General features: G+C 46.8%; 1 protein-coding gene across 1 annotated transcript in view; it reads left to right on the top strand.

Moving 5' to 3' along the window:
* Positions 1-17,445, top strand: part of LOC128688252 (meduse) — a gene marked incomplete in the record, with an annotated part of 782,472 nt that overhangs the window by 504,698 nt on the left and 260,329 nt on the right.

Raw genomic sequence — 17,445 nt, 5'->3', positions numbered from 1 at the left:
TGGTAACTGCCAGCAGTGTATGCCAGCAGTTGGTAACTGCCAGCAGTGTATGCCAGCAGTTGGTAACTGCCAGCAGTGTATGCCAGCAGTTGGTAACTGCCAGCAGTGTATGCCAGCAGTTGGTAACTGCCAGCAGTGTATGCCAGCAGTTGGTAACTGCCAGCAGTGTATGCCAGCAGTTGGTAACTGCCAGCAGTGTATGCCAGCAGTTGGTAACTGCCAGCAGTGTATGCCAGCAGTTGGTAACTGCCAGCAGTGTATGCCAGCAGTTGGTAACTGGCAGCAGTGTATGCCAGCAGTTGGTAACTGGCAGCAGTGTATGCCAGCAGTTGGTAACTGGCAGCAGTGTATGCCAGCAGTTGGTAACTGGCAGCAGTGTATGCCAGCAGTTGGTAACTGGCAGCAGTGTATGCCAGCAGTTGGTAACTGCCAGCAGTGTATGTCAGCAGTTGGTAACTGCCAGCAGTGTATGCCAGCAGTTGGTAACTGGCAGCAGTGTATGCCAGCAGTTGGTAACTGGCAGCAGTGTTTGCCAGCAGTGTATGCCAGCAGTTGGTAACTGCCAGCAGTTGGTAACTGGCAGCAGTGTATGCTAGCAGTTGGTAACTGCCAGCAGTTGGTAACTGCCAGCAGTTGGTAACTGCCAGCAGTTGGTAACTGCCAGCAGTTGGTAACTGCCAGCAGTGTATGCCAGCAGTTGGTAACTGCCAGCAGTGTATGCCAGCAGTTGGTAACTGCCAGCAGTGTATGCCAGCAGTTGGTAACTGCCAGCAGTGTATGCCAGCAGTTGGTAACTGCCAGCAGTGTATGCCAGCAGTTGGTAACTGCCAGCAGTGTATGCCAGCAGTTGGTAACTGCCAGCAGTGTATGCCAGCAGTTGGTAACTGCCAGCAGTGTATGCCAGCAGTTGGTAACTGCCAGCAGTGTATGCCAGCAGTTGGTAACTGCCAGCAGTGTATGCCAGCAGTTGGTAACTGCCAGCAGTTGGTAACTGGCAGCAGTGTATGCTAGCAGTTGGTAACTGCCAGCAGTTGGTAACTGCCAGCAGTTGGTAACTGCCAGCAGTTGGTAACTGCCAGCAGTTGGTAACTGCCAGCAGTTGGTAACTGCCAGCAGTTGGTAACTGCCAGCAGTTGGTAACTGCCAGCAGTTGGTAACTGCCAGCAGTTGGTAACTGCCAGCAGTTGGTAACTGCCAGCAGTTGGTAACTGCCAGCAGTGTATGCCAGCAGTTGGTAACTGCCAGCAGTGTATGCCAGCAGTTGGTAACTGCCAGCAGTGTATGCCAGCAGTTGGTAACTGGCAGCAGTGTATGCCAGCCGTTGGTAACTGGCAGCAGTGTATGCCAGCCGTTGGTAACTGGCAGCAGTGTATGCCAGCCGTTGGTAACTGGCAGCAGTGTATGCCAGCCGTTGGTAAATGGCAGCAGTGTATGCCAGCCGTTGGTAACTGGCAGCAGTGTATGCCAGCCGTTGGTAACTGGCAGCAGTGTATGCCAGCAGTTGGTAACTGCCAGCAGTGTATGTCAGCAGTTGGTAACTGCCAGCAGTGTATGCCAGCAGTTGGTAACTGGCAGCAGTGTATGCCAGCAGTTGGTAACTGGCAGCAGTGTTTGCCAGCAGTGTATGCCAGCAGTTGGTAACTGCCAGCAGTTGGTAACTGGCAGCAGTGTATGCTAGCAGTTGGTAACTGCCAGCAGTTGGTAACTGCCAGCAGTTGGTAACTGCCAGCAGTTGGTAACTGCCAGCAGTTGGTAACTGCCAGCAGTTGGTAACTGCCAGCAATGTATGCCAGCAGTTGGTAACTGCCAGCAGTGTATGCCAGCAGTTGGTAACTGCCAGCAGTGTATGCCAGCAGTTGGTAACTGCCAGCAGTGTATGCCAGCAGTGTATGCCAGCAGTTGGTAACTGGCAGCAGTGTATGCCAGCCGTTGGTAACTGCCAGCAGTGTATGCCAGCCGTTGGTAACTGGCAGCAGTGTATGCCAGCCGTTGGTAACTGGCAGCAGTGTATGCCAGCCGTTGGTAACTGGCAGCAGTGTATGCCAGCCGTTGGTAAATGGCAGCAGTGTATGCCAGCCGTTGGTAACTGGCAGCAGTGTATGCCAGCCGTTGGTAACTGGCAGCAGTGTATGCCAGCAGTTGGTAACTGGCAGCAGTGTATGCCAGCAGTTGGTAACTGGCAGCAGTGTATGCCAGCAGTTGGTAACTGGCAGCAGTGTATGCCAGCAGTTGGTAACTGGCAGCAGTGTATGCCAGCAGTTGGTAACTGGCAGCAGTGTATGCCAGCAGTTGGTAACTGGCAGCAGTGTATGCCAGCAGTTGGTAACTGGCAGCAGTGTATGCCAGCAGTTGGTAACTGGCAGCAGTGTATGCCAGCAGTTGGTAACTGGCAGCAGTGTATGCCAGCAGTTGGTAACTGGCAGCAGTGTATGCCAGCAGTTGGTAACTGCCAGCAGTGTATGCCAGCAGTGTATGCCAGCAGTTGGTAACTGCCAGCAGTTGGTAACTGCCAGCAGTTGGTAACTGCCAGCAGTTGGTAACTGCCAGCAGTTGGTAACTGCCAGCAGTTGGTAACTGCCAGCAGTTGGTAACTGCCAGCAGTTGGTAACTGCCAGCAGTTGGTAACTGCCAGCAGCGTATGCCAGCAGTTGGTAACTGCCAACAGCGTATGCCAGCAGTTGGTAACTGCCAGCAGTGTATGCCAGCAGTTGGTAACTGCCAGCAGTGTATGCCAGCAGTTGGTAACTGCCAGCAGTGTATGCCGGCAGTTGGTAACTGCCAGCAGTGTATGCCAGCAGTTGGTAACTGCCAGTAGTATATGCCAGCAGTTGGTAACTGCCAGCAGTGTATGCCAGCAGTTGGTAACTGCCAGCAGTGTATGCCAGCAGTTGGTAACTGCCAGCAGTGTATGCCAGCAGTTGGTAACTGCCAGCAGTGTATGCCAGCAGTTGGTAACTGCCAGCAGTGTATGCCAGCAGTTGGTAACTGCCAGCAGTGTATGCCAGCAGTTGGTAACTGCCAGCAGTGTATGCCAGCAGTTGGTAACTGCCAGCAGTGTATGCCAGCAGTTGGTAACTGCCAGCAGTGTATGCCAGCAGTTGGTAACTGCCAGCAGTGTATGCCAGCAGTTGGTAACTGCCAGCAGTGTATGCCAGCAGTTGGTAACTGCCAGCAGTGTATGCCAGCAGTTGGTAACTGCCAGCAGTGTATGCCAGCAGTTGGTAACTGCCAGCAGTTGGTAACTGCCAGCAGTTGGTAACTGGCAGCAGTGTATGCTAGCAGTTGGTAACTGCCAGCAGTTGGTAACTGCCAGCAGTTGGTAACTGCCAGCAGTTGGTAACTGCCAGCAGTTGGTAACTGCCAGCAGTGTATGCCAGCAGTTGGTAACTGCCAGCAGTGTATGCCAGCAGTTGGTAACTGCCAGCAGTGTATGCCAGCAGTTGGTAACTGCCAGCAGTGTATGCCAGCAGTTGGTAACTGCCAGCAGTGTATGCCAGCCGTTGGTAACTGGCAGCAGTGTATGCCAGCCGTTGGTAACTGGCAGCAGTGTATGCCAGCCGTTGGTAACTGGCAGCAGTGTATGCCAGCCGTTGGTAAATGGCAGCAGTGTATGCCAGCCGTTGGTAACTGGCAGCAGTGTATGCCAGCCGTTGGTAACTGGCAGCAGTGTATGCCAGCAGTTGGTAACTGCCAGCAGTGTATGTCAGCAGTTGGTAACTGCCAGCAGTGTATGCCAGCAGTTGGTAACTGGCAGCAGTGTATGCCAGCAGTTGGTAACTGGCAGCAGTGTTTGCCAGCAGTGTATGCCAGCAGTTGGTAACTGCCAGCAGTTGGTAACTGGCAGCAGTGTATGCTAGCAGTTGGTAACTGCCAGCAGTTGGTAACTGCCAGCAGTTGGTAACTGCCAGCAGTTGGTAACTGCCAGCAGTTGGTAACTGCCAGCAATGTATGCCAGCAGTTGGTAACTGCCAGCAGTGTATGCCAGCAGTTGGTAACTGCCAGCAGTGTATGCCAGCAGTTGGTAACTGCCAGCAGTGTATGCCAGCAGTGTATGCCAGCAGTTGGTAACTGGCAGCAGTGTATGCCAGCCGTTGGTAACTGCCAGCAGTGTATGCCAGCCGTTGGTAACTGGCAGCAGTGTATGCCAGCCGTTGGTAACTGGCAGCAGTGTATGCCAGCCGTTGGTAAATGGCAGCAGTGTATGCCAGCCGTTGGTAACTGGCAGCAGTGTATGCCAGCCGTTGGTAACTGGCAGCAGTGTATGCCAGCAGTTGGTAACTGGCAGCAGTGTATGCCAGCAGTTGGTAACTGGCAGCAGTGTATGCCAGCAGTTGGTAACTGGCAGCAGTGTATGCCAGCAGTTGGTAACTGGCAGCAGTGTATGCCAGCAGTTGGTAACTGGCAGCAGTGTATGCCAGCAGTTGGTAACTGGCAGCAGTGTATGCCAGCAGTTGGTAACTGGCAGCAGTGTATGCCAGCAGTTGGTAACTGGCAGCAGTGTATGCCAGCAGTTGGTAACTGGCAGCAGTGTATGCCAGCAGTTGGTAACTGCCAGCAGTGTATGCCAGCAGTTGGTAACTGCCAGCAGTTGGTAACTGCCAGCAGTTGGTAACTGCCAGCAGTTGGTAACTGCCAGCAGTTGGTAACTGCCAGCAGTTGGTAACTGCCAGCAGTTGGTAACTGCCAGCAGTTGGTAACTGCCAGCAGTTGGTAACTGCCAGCAGTTGGTAACTGCCAGCAGCGTATGCCAGCAGTTGGTAACTGCCAACAGCGTATGCCAGCAGTTGGTAACTGCCAGCAGTGTATGCCAGCAGTTGGTAACTGCCAGCAGTGTATGCCAGCAGTTGGTAACTGCCAGCAGTGTATGCCAGCAGTTGGTAACTGCCAGCAGTGTATGCCGGCAGTTGGTAACTGCCAGCAGTGTATGCCAGCAGTTGGTAACTGCCAGTAGTATATGCCAGCAGTTGGTAACTGCCAGCAGTGTATGCCAGCAGTTGGTAACTGGCAGCAGTGTATGCCAGCAGTTGGTAACTGGCAGCAGTGTATGCCAGCAGTTGGTAACTGCCAGCAGTGTATGCCAGCAGTTGGTAACTGCCAGCAGTGTATGCCGGCAGTTGGTAACTGCCAGCAGTGTATGCCGGCAGTTGGTAACTGCCAGCAGTGTATGCCAGCAGTTGGTAACTGCCAGTAGTATATGCCAGCAGTTGGTAACTGCCACCAGTGTGTGTGAAGGAATCTTTTCTTCTCCTTTAAAAAAATATATTTTCGTAAGTTTAATTTATGACTGGTTGTTTCAAGGCATCTTCCTTATCTATATTAACCTTGTGTGATCCTATGTGGTGTTCACATTCCCTTTTGTAATCTTGTATATGGTTACATCTTTTGTTATTTTGTGATTGTGTTTCCACTTTTATCTTTTGTAGTTATCACTTTGTATTCCTTCTGTCTACCAGTGGTGTTCCTTCTGTCTACCAGTGGTGTTCCTTCTGTCTACCAGTGGTGTTCCTTCTGTCTACCAGTGGTGTTCCTGCTGTCTACCAGTGGTGTTCCTGCTGTCTACCAGTGGTGTTCCTGCTGTCTACCATTGGTGTTCCTGCTGTCTACCATTGGTGTTCCTTCTGTCTACCAGTGGTGTTCCTTCTGTCTACCAGTGGTGTTCCTTCTGTCTACCAGTGGTGTTCCTTCTGTCTACCAGTGGTGTTCCTTCTGTCTACCAGTGGTGTTCCTGCTGTCTACCATTGGTGTTCCTGCTGTCTACCAGTGGTGTTCCTTCTGTCTACCAGTGGTGTCCCTGCTGTCTACCAGTGGTGTTCCTGCTGTCTACCATTGGTGTTCCTGCTGTCTACCATTGGTGTTCCTGCTGTCTACCATTGGTGTTCCTGCTGTCTACCATTGGTGTTCCTGCTGTCTACCAGTGGTGTTCCTGCTGTCTACCAGTGGTGTTCCTGCTGTCTACCAATGATGTTCCTGCTGTCTACCAATGGTTCTATCTCCAATATCTTCACTCTTCTCAGTTATATTTCCTAACTCTGTACTCAGTTTGATTAAAATTTTTATTTTCCAAGTACCATCCTTATTAATGTTTTGTGTGTGTGTGTGTGTGTGTGTGTGTGTGTGTGTGTGTGTGTGTGTGTGTGTGTGTGTGTGTGTGTGTTTTAGGAATTTTTGGGGAGTCTTAAACTTGACCCGTCTTTACTGTAAGAATAAAGACGGTAATAAGGAAGATGGAGTGAGCGAGGAAGAGGAGACGAAAGGAGCGTCCTGAAATTAGAAAAGATTTACCAGAGGCAAGAATAATGAAAGAAGAAAAGTTAGATAACAAAGACGTTGGATAGCAGCATAGGAGGGATAAAGGAAAGGATTATCTTGTATTTGTATAACTGTGAACCAGTGTGACTTGTAGAACGCAGGAGTGCTCAAGGCTCCATACTCTGCTAGTCTCCTAGTTGCTAAGGAGTACGACTGAGCGAATAGAAAGGTATAAGGGGCAGGTGGAGTCACAGATGAACAGGACTTGGCGGTGGGACGTGTCGCAAGCGTTACCCCACAACACGGTAACTTCACACACAATACTTAATACGACTCTGTTATTTATTTACACTTACCGTGTTTACACTGTCACTCGTTTACATTGTTATTGTTTACAGTGTTAATATATTTACATTGTTTACATTATTTCTTCAGTCACTTTTAACAATTTAAACAACTTTAATAATGACTGCCGCCTATTATAATCCTTCTGTTTAGGAAGTACCCATACTCAGAGGACATATTAGTGGTACTCATACCCAGAGAATATATTAGTGCTACCCATACCAAGAATATTAGAGCCATTAGTACTTAGGATATATTAGACACACCAGTACCTAACGTATGCAATATAATTTCTAATACTGTATTGAGATACACTTTTCCCAGTGTGGAGATGAAATTCCAGGATGAACAGTTCTCATTTTAGAAGTTTTTTTTTTTTGTGGGATGTCAATGGCTGTAGGATGTCGGTGGCTGTGGGATGTCGGTGGCTGTGGGATGTCGGTGGCTGTGGGATGTCGGTGGCTGTGGGATGTCGGTGGCTGTGGGATGTGTACGTTGCTCTTCACATCAAGGATTTCCTTTTGATAGTGAATTACCACAATATACTCATCAGGAGGAGGTAAGTGAGGGGATAATTGAAAAGGAAAACTCAACGCTTCCTGGGTGAAAGGCCATCGGATATGTTCATGAAAGATGGGTATGACGAACATTCTCTCTCTCTCTCTCTCTCTCTCTCTCTCTCTCTCTCTCTCTCTCTCTCGCTCGCTCGCTCGCTCGCTCGCTCGCACGCTCTCGTTCTCGCTCTCTCAGGAGGAGCGGAGGGGTTACGTTGATACAGGTAAGGGGTGTCTTGATACAAATAAAGTACACATATACCACTTCCTAAATCGACACTGGTTGCCTGCCATCCCCCATAAGCTTGAAGATTCATACTAGTTTTGAACTTCCCTCTTGATGATGATGATAATAATAATAATCTTGGAGTTAAAGAAAGGATTTCCGGCGATGGTGAACACTTTCTATGGCTCTTAAAAGGCTTGATAAGCTTTAATAAAGACTTCACGAGGGGAGGAACATGTGCCTTCACGGCTGTTATGTCTGTTGTTATTTGTTGCCATCACTTTCTCTTAACTCTTCAGTTAACTCTGTGTTCCCCCTCCCCCCTTTTTTTATCTTTTTACTCTACTTTTTGTCTCTGTCTCCAGTCAGTTTCGAAATTTTTCGTAATTTTGGCTTTGAAAACTTCTGGACATTGAATTTTTTATTTTTTCGGGAGGGGGGGGGGGGAAGGGTTTTCTAAAGTTTCTTGGCGCTCCTGGAGATTACGTGAAGCTTTTATGGCTTCTCCCTGGAAGTCTGTTGTAGCATCATGATGCCTCTGAGAATTATCTAGCAAAAAGCCTTCTGGTGTAACTGTGATCTAGAATCCTGTGAAAGATCACGAGACCCACGGAGGACTGTAGCTATGTAATCCTCTAGAAGCACATCACATCCTCAAGAATACAAAATATGGAAGCTTGAGGGCTGTTGGGTTCTCCTGAAGGCCAGAAGAAACTTGTTTAACAATGTTTTGTTTGTGTATGGGGGGGGGAGCTTCTTATGCAGTGGATGCCAAACTTATGTCGGTCGTCTAACCCTTCAAACTGTGTTATCAACCCCTTTGTAGAGATGTGAACAAAATATCTGAAATAAAGAGGTATAAATAGAACAGTATACTCCAAAATTTGAGGAGTAAATAACTTTGGAACTTTCCATTTCTTTATAAAATGTTGAGTATAGATCAATTAAAAATCAATAACAGCACAATAAATTATAATTATAATATGTGTACACTTTGAAAATACCTTTCCCTACCCCTTAGGGTACGCACACCCTGGTATGGGAACCCCTGATGTAGTTTTGTATCCCATATCTGGAGTATAACATTTTATATTAGAAGGCGAGGAAGTGGGATCTGTCGCTTCAACTGAAGATTTTAGAAGATCTAAAATCTGAATATTGTGCAGTTCCAGAGGTCTGATACTTTAATATGAAAGAAACGTCTGGAACGAGCAGGCATGGTATTTCCTCCTTAGCATGGTACGTTGCTGTTCCACCTGCTACATAGGTCACTGGAGTTATTTCCAGGTTATATAGTCTGAGCAGTAAACAGGCGACTGTACACAATCATAACTTCTTCCTTTGTTTCTTTGTAGTTTCTCTTCACATTCAACAAATGACATTCTATAGAAAAAGAAAACATTAATGACGTGTAATTGAAGTTATTTTGTTAAAGGTGAGAGGCTAAGCATCTTTTATAGTTATCCATGTTATGTCTTGAATCATTAAGAAAAACACAACAAAACACGCCTGTTTCTTCAGCAGACTAGTAGTGTGTTCACTACGACCAACCTAGTAATTGTTACTAACTTTTCGAGCCGTGAGTGAGTGCGCGCCCTTCTGGCATGTTTTCCAGACACTACTAGGTGGGCTGGGCGGGACTGGGCAGGGTTTCCCCATGTCATTCTCAAGGCCGGAGTCCAGACGTCTGTCTACCCTGGAAAGTTACACTATAACCATTTCATAACTTCTTCCTTTGTTTCTTTGTAGTTTCTCTTCACATTCAACAAATGACATTCTATAGAAAAAGAAAACATTAATGACGTGTAATTGAAGTTATTTTGTTAAAGGTGAGAGGCTAAGCATCTTTTATAGTTATCCATGTTATGTTCTCGCTCTCATTGTAAATCTAGTCCATTTTATGTCTTGACTGTTAATGCCTTGTTTTTCAACGTCTTTTTGAGTTTCATTTATATAGCTGCAAGGTTTTTGTCAGCATTTATCCACCTTCTCGTGTTTGTATTATGTTGCTGGCGTTGACTGAGTGGGAGTGAGAGGGGTAGTGAGGTGGTGAGAGGGGGTGGTGAGAGGGGGTAGTGAAGTGGGGATAGGGGGTTGTGAAGTGGGGAGAGGAGGTAGTGAGATGGGGAAAGGGGGTAGTGAGGTTGTCTTGGTAGTGAGGGGGGTATAGTGAGGTGGTGAGAGCGGGGTAGTTAGGTGGTGAGAGGGGGGAGAGGGCGATAGTGATGTGGGGAGAGGGGGTTAGAGAGGTGGGGAGAGGGAGCAAGAAGTAGGTAGGAACATTACTAATAAACATGTCTTCCTCTCCCCACGACCCAGGCGCTCAGCGGGAACATCATGCCCCCTGCAGGGCTCCCCCCACCTCCCAGGCGTTCAGCGGGGGGATCATGCCCCCTGCTGGGCTCTCCCCACCTCCCAGGCGCTCACCGGGGGCATCATGCCCCCTTCCAGGACTCTCCCCACGACCCAGGCGCTCAGCGGGGGCATCATGCCCTTCTACAGGATTCTTCCCACGACCCAGTCGCTCAGTGGGGGCATCATGCCCCGCTGCAGGACTTCCCAGAACCCAGACTCTCACCTTGGGCATCTTGCCATCCTGCAGGACTCTCCCCGCGACCCAGGCTCTCAGCGAGGGCATCATGCCGCCGTGCAGGGCTCTCCCCACGACTCAGGTGCTCAGTAGGGGCATCATGCCTCCCTGCAAGGCTCTCCCACGCTGGTGCCCCCGGCCCTGCCTTACTTCCTGGGACCACGCAGTCACTATGATCCCACACTTTATTAACACGACGTTGGAGTTATTCCAGCTGAGAGGGTATGTCTGTGTATACACTGGGAATATATTTTAATCTCTGCTTTACAGAGTAATGTGTTCTAGATTGTTGATGAAGGGATGACCCTCGTGTAGTTGTTAATCTTAAAGCCCAGTTAACCAAGGCAGCTTAACTACCTGACCCACAACACTACCCGTCTATAACAGGCAAATATAGTCCTGTAAGTGAGCATAATATACTTCATAGTGAGCGTACTGAATTAGTTTCTTAAATCAGTGTAACTTTATACACACTTTGATGTTAGCCAGAAGGCCGAGAAGCGATTGTAACTTTATAGTGAACTTAACTGAGAGGCGAGTTACTACAGTCAATATTATGATTGTTAATAGTTGTGTGGTGGTCATTCATGGTCCCAGGCTGTGGCGATCATGGTCCCAGGCTGTGGTGATCAGGGTCCCAGACTGTGGTGATCAGGGTCCCAGACTGTGGTGGTCGTTCATGGCTCCAGGCTGTGGTGGTCATTCATGGTCCCAGGCTGTGGTGATCATGATTCCAGGCTGTGGTGATCAGGGTCCCAGACTGTGGTGGTCGTTCATGGCTCCAGGCTGTGGTGGTCATTCATGGTCCCAGGCTGTGATCATTCACGGTCCCAGGCTGTGGTGATCATTCACGGTCCCAGGCTGTGGTGATCATTCATGGTCCTAAGCTGTGGTGGTCATTCATGGTCCCAGGCTGTGGTGATCATTAATGGTCCCAGGCTGTGGTGATCATTCATGGTCCCAGGCTGTGGTGGTCATTCATGGTCCCAGGCTGTGGTGGTCATTCATGGTCCCATGCTGTGGTGATCATGGTCCCATGCTGTGGTGGTCATTCATGGTCCCAGGCTGTGGTGGTCATTCATGGTCCCAGGCTGTGGTGGTCATTCACGGTCCCAGGCTGTGGTGATCATTCACGGTCCCAGGCTGTGGTGATCATTCATGGTCCCAGGCTGTGGTCATTCATGGTCCTAAACTGTGATCATTTATGGTCCCAGGCTGTGGTGATCACTCATGGTCCCAAGTTGTGGTGGTCATTCATGGTCCCAGGCTGTGGTGGTCATTCATGGTCCCAGGCTGTGGTGGTCATTCATGGTCCCAGACTGTGGTGGTCATTCATGGTCCCAGGCTGTGGTGGTCATAATCCCAGGCTGTGGTGATCAGGGTCCCAGACTGTGGTGGTCGTTCATGGCTCCAGGCTGTGGTGGTCATTCATGGTCCCAGGCTGTGATCATTCACGGTCCCAGGCTGTGGTGATCATTCATGGTCCCAGGCTGTGGTGATCATTCATGGTCCCGAACTGTGGTGGTCATTCATGGTCCCAGGCTGTGGTGATCATTCATGGTCCTAAGCTGTGGTGGTCATTCATAGTCCCAGGCTGTGGTGATCATTAATGGTCCCAGGCTGTGGTGATCATTAATGGTCCCAGGCTGTGGTGATCATTAATGGTCCCAGGCTGTGGTGATCATTCATGGTCCCAGGCTGTGGTGGTCATTCATGGTCCCAGGCTGTGGTGGTCATTCATGGTCCCAGGCTGTGGTGGTCATTCATGGTCTCAGGCTGTGGTGGTCATTCATGTTCCCAGGCTGTGGTGGTCATTCATGGTCCCAGGCTGTGGTGATCATTCATGGTCCCATGCTGTGGTGGTCATTCATGGTCCCAGGCTGTGGTGATCATTCACGGTCCCAGGCTGTGGTGGTCATTCATGGTCCCAGGCTGACGCACTTCCCTGATCGTCTAGCGTGGCCTCTAACTCTCGTCACATTAACCTTAACCGAGTTAATTAACAGAGTTAACTGCGGGTAAGCAAGTTAAATGGAGGGTAACGTGTAGCAAGAGGAGAAACAATGTCTTATCTTTAATAGTTGGAAAACGCGCACTCTTTATTGTTGCAAGACTTGTTGGTCGAGGTAACACTGGATAAGATGGGTTCTCACCATGACCACACAACATCTGCCATACACAAAGGAGAGTATTAGTACTCACGGAATTAAAACTTGCAGGCCAGTGTGTTAACCACTCGGCCACCTCTCTCGAACAAGATTCATCCATCTAGGTATATATACCTAGATGGATGAATCTTATTAGAACCAACTGGTCGAGTGGTTAACACACTGGCCTGCGAATTTTTGGACTCGCCATGGGTTCAAGCTCCACTCGTTCTGTGATTTGATGGTTTTAGTAAGGGGAAAATGCCACTTAGTGATTACATAGTCATGTGATGCTCATGGGACAGAGGTCTTCCACTGACTTACTCTTCCGTCCTCGCAAAAAATGAACGTAAGTCAACTCAGAAGATTGATACCTAGAAGCAGCTGTTACAGTGTCGGCACGAAGCAACTATGCAACAAAGGAACCAGAGTTGATTATCTGCTTCTTCAAGACATTACAAATGGTGGGAAGAGTGTTGTGTTGTTCATACCAGGAGTGTCTCGCCAGTGCAACGTTCACCTCTTGTAACCTCCTACCCACGCTGTACACGTTACCACCTGTGCAAAAATGTTCATCCAGGTCTGCCATGTTCATCGGTTTGTGTTTGTACTTCTGATTTTTCTTTGTGATCCTTCGCTTGTACATCTGAGTTTTTATGATTCGTTTATTTCTGTTGATTCTTTTCTTTGCGAGGCGCTATATGTATGTTCCTATACTTGCTGAATATTTGTCTGAAAATAAGTAAGAAGGAACTAGCGATCCACAGAATGATTGCGTGTTCATCCTCGTTCAAGTGAGAATGGTTCCTCCTTCAGAACCCCACCTCTGTACTTCACCTGCCTGACGCGAAGGTGAACGCCTTGGGGAAAAGTTTCACGCAAGGTAAACGTCGTAGATGAACGTTCACGGGACAAGGTCATGGAAGAACGTGTACCATTCTCAATTTTAATAAAACACGTTTAAGGTGAGATGAACATCTTCCAAGGCCTCAGATGAGGTGTTAATATTTTACATGAACGACTCGGTTGAACGGTTGATGAATGTTCAGTACCATGGATGAATCTCACGCCCAACTGCCTATACAGATCACACTAATCGCATATCACCCATAACACAAGCCTTTCTCATTGCCGGGTCACCTGGGCTTGTACCCGTGCCAGTGAACATACCTGACCCTACAGTTCCGTGTATATGAGTGCTTGTGCCAGGCCAGAGTGAGAACTAAGAGTGGAAGGCAGGGTGAGAACTACCTACGAGAGGGAGGCAGGATAAGAACTACGAGAGGGAGGCAAGGGGAGAACTACGAGAGGGAGGCAGGGAAGGAGGGTACTGACTAATTAATCAGTATTGCCTTTATCAGACACTAACCAATAGTTCATCACAACATTTTCTCCTGACACGCTGTTGGACCATAAAGAATAATATATTTTTTTTAGATATATATTAAGAATGTAGCAGCTTGTATGACACCTTGAAGTGCTCCGGAGGACTATCATACCACACCTCATAAGATCATTAAAGGAGGAACACTACGCTAGGCTGATGAGTAAGACACATGTGCAACAGTTGGGTATCTTTATTGTTGAAACGTTTGGCCTACACGGTAGACTTCATCATTCAAATACATAGAATATATTGTAGGTAGCAGTAGTAGCGAGGTAAAGATGTAATCAGTCCATCAATCGTGGAGAAATAATTTGAAGGGGTCAGTCCCTCAGCCTGGAGAAAAGTTTAGCTCCATGGTTTGCAGTAGGCCTACTGGCAGGACCTGAATGATTAGCAACTGCTTGCAGAGACCAAGTCAAGGTCACTAGTGACGCAGGTCATCCTGCGTGTGATGGCATTCCAACGCTTTAAGGGACCACTGTGTACTGCACTGCCAGACATAAGCTACTGATTTATTTCATTATTCTGTTAATGTAAACCTCTTTGTACAAGACCACTTACCTCACATACAAGACTACTTACTAACAATGTTTTCAAGCAGACTCCTCCGTATACAGCGTGTGTTTTTGCACGAACTACGATTCGTATAGCTCCAAGGGATGCTTATAATGTCGTAACTTAACTTTTGGTATTCTTTGCTCTCTCTCTCTCTCTCTCTCTCTCTCTCTCTCTATATATATATATATATATATATATATATATATATATATATATATATATATATATATATATATATATAAGAGAGAGAGAGCAAAGAATACCAAAAGTTAAGTTACGACATTATAAGCATCCCTTGGAGCTATACGAATCGTAGTTCGTGCAAAAACACACGCTGTATACGGAGGAGTCTGCTTGAAAACATTGTTAGTAAGTAGTCTTGTATGTGAGGTAAGTGGTCTTGTACAAAGAGGTTTACATTTTAAATGAGTGGTGGGAAGTGTGGGGCTGGAGGAGCATTTTCAGCAAGTGCCTCACTTGCTGCCACCCAGCCACGTCTCCCCTCACTCAGGGTATAATGATACCCAACCACGCTCCCAGCTCTCTCACACAGTATATAAATCCACAGGTGTGCATCCCTCAGTGTATATTCACTTTATCACTTTACTTGATAAAGTTTTCTTGATAGTGTACATGTGACTTACATACGAGTCGTTAACACCGCAGTTGTTATATCTTAAAGATGAGGAGTCAGTCTGTGGGTGCCAGGGCGGCAGCATAACAGATTATACTACTGCTTCCTGACGGTGTATATAGCGGTGTACCATCATACCACCTGCTAGAGCATAACGGCGGAAGGGGAGGAGAGTGTAATTGATGGGTGTAGTGTGGTAGCTCTCTACTGAAGCATGTTGGAATGTATGTGGCCAGGTATAACATTGTTTGGCCAAGTATGTCCGTGTATTATTTATTATTATTATTATTATTATTATTATTATTATTATTATTATACAGGAAAGTGCTGAACCCCAGTCTCTGGCATAAGGTTCTGAACAATCTAAATCATTGCATGGAAAAGCTACACACACAAGCTTTCAGGGTCATAAAATATTTTTCTGTGAAGCCTAAAAAAAAAAGATAAACTTTTGAAAAAACAAAAAAGGAGAATAACTTACAAGAGTTACAGAACTGCTTAAAAAACGAGAAAACATCACAGGGAAGTAAATATAATAGAGAACACAAAACTTGCCTACCAGAAGCTGCTCAAGAAATAGCAAAAACGAAATATTTCTATACGTAGAAAAAAACCAAATGAAGAATCAAGCATAGATTTGTTGGGCTACAAACAGGAGGTTCCTACACTGATGTTCGGGGCAGCAAGCAGGTGGACTCACCTGCGCGGTCGCTTCATGACCTCCGCACGTTATATATAGGGGCATTCCATGGTCTGAGTTGATTCATAACAAATTATATTTTATCAACCCTTGTTAAGGTTTCTGGTCTTCTTATCGCTGCCATATTTGGGAGACTGCGCTCTCCCGTTTTTGTTTCAGACACGCGTCTCACTCATGGGTATGTCGTGGAGAAGCGCCCAGCGCTGCTCTGTGAGATTTGTCAAGTTCAATTTTCATTTTGCCATGTATTAATACTGTCCTGTCAAGCAGCGAGCACGCAGGATTTACCTCCGGCGTCGCTCTAACGCCCATACGTTATCTGATCTCGCTGATGACACAGACTTTGACACAGACTACCTCTTTGAGTTTTTGTCAGCGACAGCTTTGTTACACTGACTGTGATTATACTTCCCTTTAGCACTTCTCACCGCCCTTACTATGCCTCTAGCATACTCTTCACTCTCGCTGGTCTTTGATCTGGCATATTACACCTTTACCACCTACCCTCCAGTGCTGTATGACCCTTGTGGGTTTAGAGCTTAGTTTTGATTGTAATAATCATACACCGTCTGCGAAATAAATAAGCGAAACCTAGAAGCGCTAGTATGAATGTTCAGCAATATATTGAACAGGAAAGTGGAAGATCCAGAAAGTTTTTTCATTCCGTCTGCCCAGATTATGTATCTGACATAAGCACAAGTCGTCTAGAATTCGAGAGGGAAATAGAAAATGTCCACATTCGTCACCGGAGCCCGAGTCTGGGAACAGTAGAATAACAGTAAAGCAAGAATAACACAGTATAACGAAAGAGTAACATAGTATAACAAGAGTAAAATGAGAGTAGCAACGCTGTATCACAAAAGAATATAACAGGACTGTGCTAATTTGTGTTTATCACAGTATTGCAACACTGAGTAAACGACAGTTCCATTAATGTCGGTGTGTGTGTGTGTGTGTGTGTGTGTGTGTGTGTGTGTGTGTGTGTGTGTGTGTGTGTGTGTGTGTGTGTGTGTGTGTGTGTGGGGGGATGTGCAAATGTAAGAAGAGTGAAGAGAGTTTCCTCATGCAAGTAATTACTCATGTAAAAACAGTATCTTCTCGTTTCTTTTTACGTCTTCAAATATTTTGTCCTTACGACTTGTCTAGCTGTTGTATACTTAATGCTGGGGCTGCTAATGGTAGAAGGTCGGTCCTGGACCATGCTTCCTCTTGCTGATACCCCGGCTCGTCAGAGACTACCAGATACACACACAATGTGAACACTGCTACATCTTATTGAAAATTTTCGATCTTGAACCCTGGGTCACTCCAAATATCCCAAGACTGAGAGGTTTCCAGTATAATCTCATGACCGAGAAATTTCCACTAAAATGTCCCATGACCAAAAGGTTTCCAGTAAAATGTCCCATGACCGAGAGGTTTCCAGTAAAATATCCCATGATTGTGAGGTTCCAGTAAAATGTCTGTTTTTACATTTGGTTTCGCAACTGCTTGTTACCACTGCCATTATTATCCGAAACTGTTGGTACCACCTACCTTTACTATCAGAAACTGTTGTTACCACCAACCTTTACTATCAGAAACTGTTGTTACCACCAACCTTTACTATCAGAAACTGTTGTTACCACCAACCTTTACTATCAGAAACTGTTGTTACCACCAACCTTTACTATCAGAAACTGTTGTTACCACCTACCTTTACTATCAGAAACTGTTGTTACCACCTACCTTTACTATCAGAAACTGTTGTTACCACCAACCTTTACTATCAGAAACTGTTGTTACCACCAACCTTTACTATCAGAAACTGTTGTTACCACCAACCTTTACTATCAGAAACTGTTGTTACCACCAACCTTTACTATCAGAAACTGTTGTTACCACCAACCTTTACTATCAGAAACTGTTGTTACCACCTACCTTTACTATCAGAAACTGTTGTTACCACCTACCTTTACTATCAGAAACTGTTGGTACCACCTATCTTTACTATCAGAAACTGTTGGTACCACCTACCTTTACTATCAGAAACTGTTGTTACCACCTACCTTTACT

This window comes from Cherax quadricarinatus, chromosome 19 (assembly GCF_038502225.1).
Source record: "Cherax quadricarinatus isolate ZL_2023a chromosome 19, ASM3850222v1, whole genome shotgun sequence".
NCBI lineage: Eukaryota > Metazoa > Arthropoda > Malacostraca > Decapoda > Parastacidae > Cherax > Cherax quadricarinatus.
This window is presented reverse-complemented; position numbering and strand designations above follow the sequence as displayed.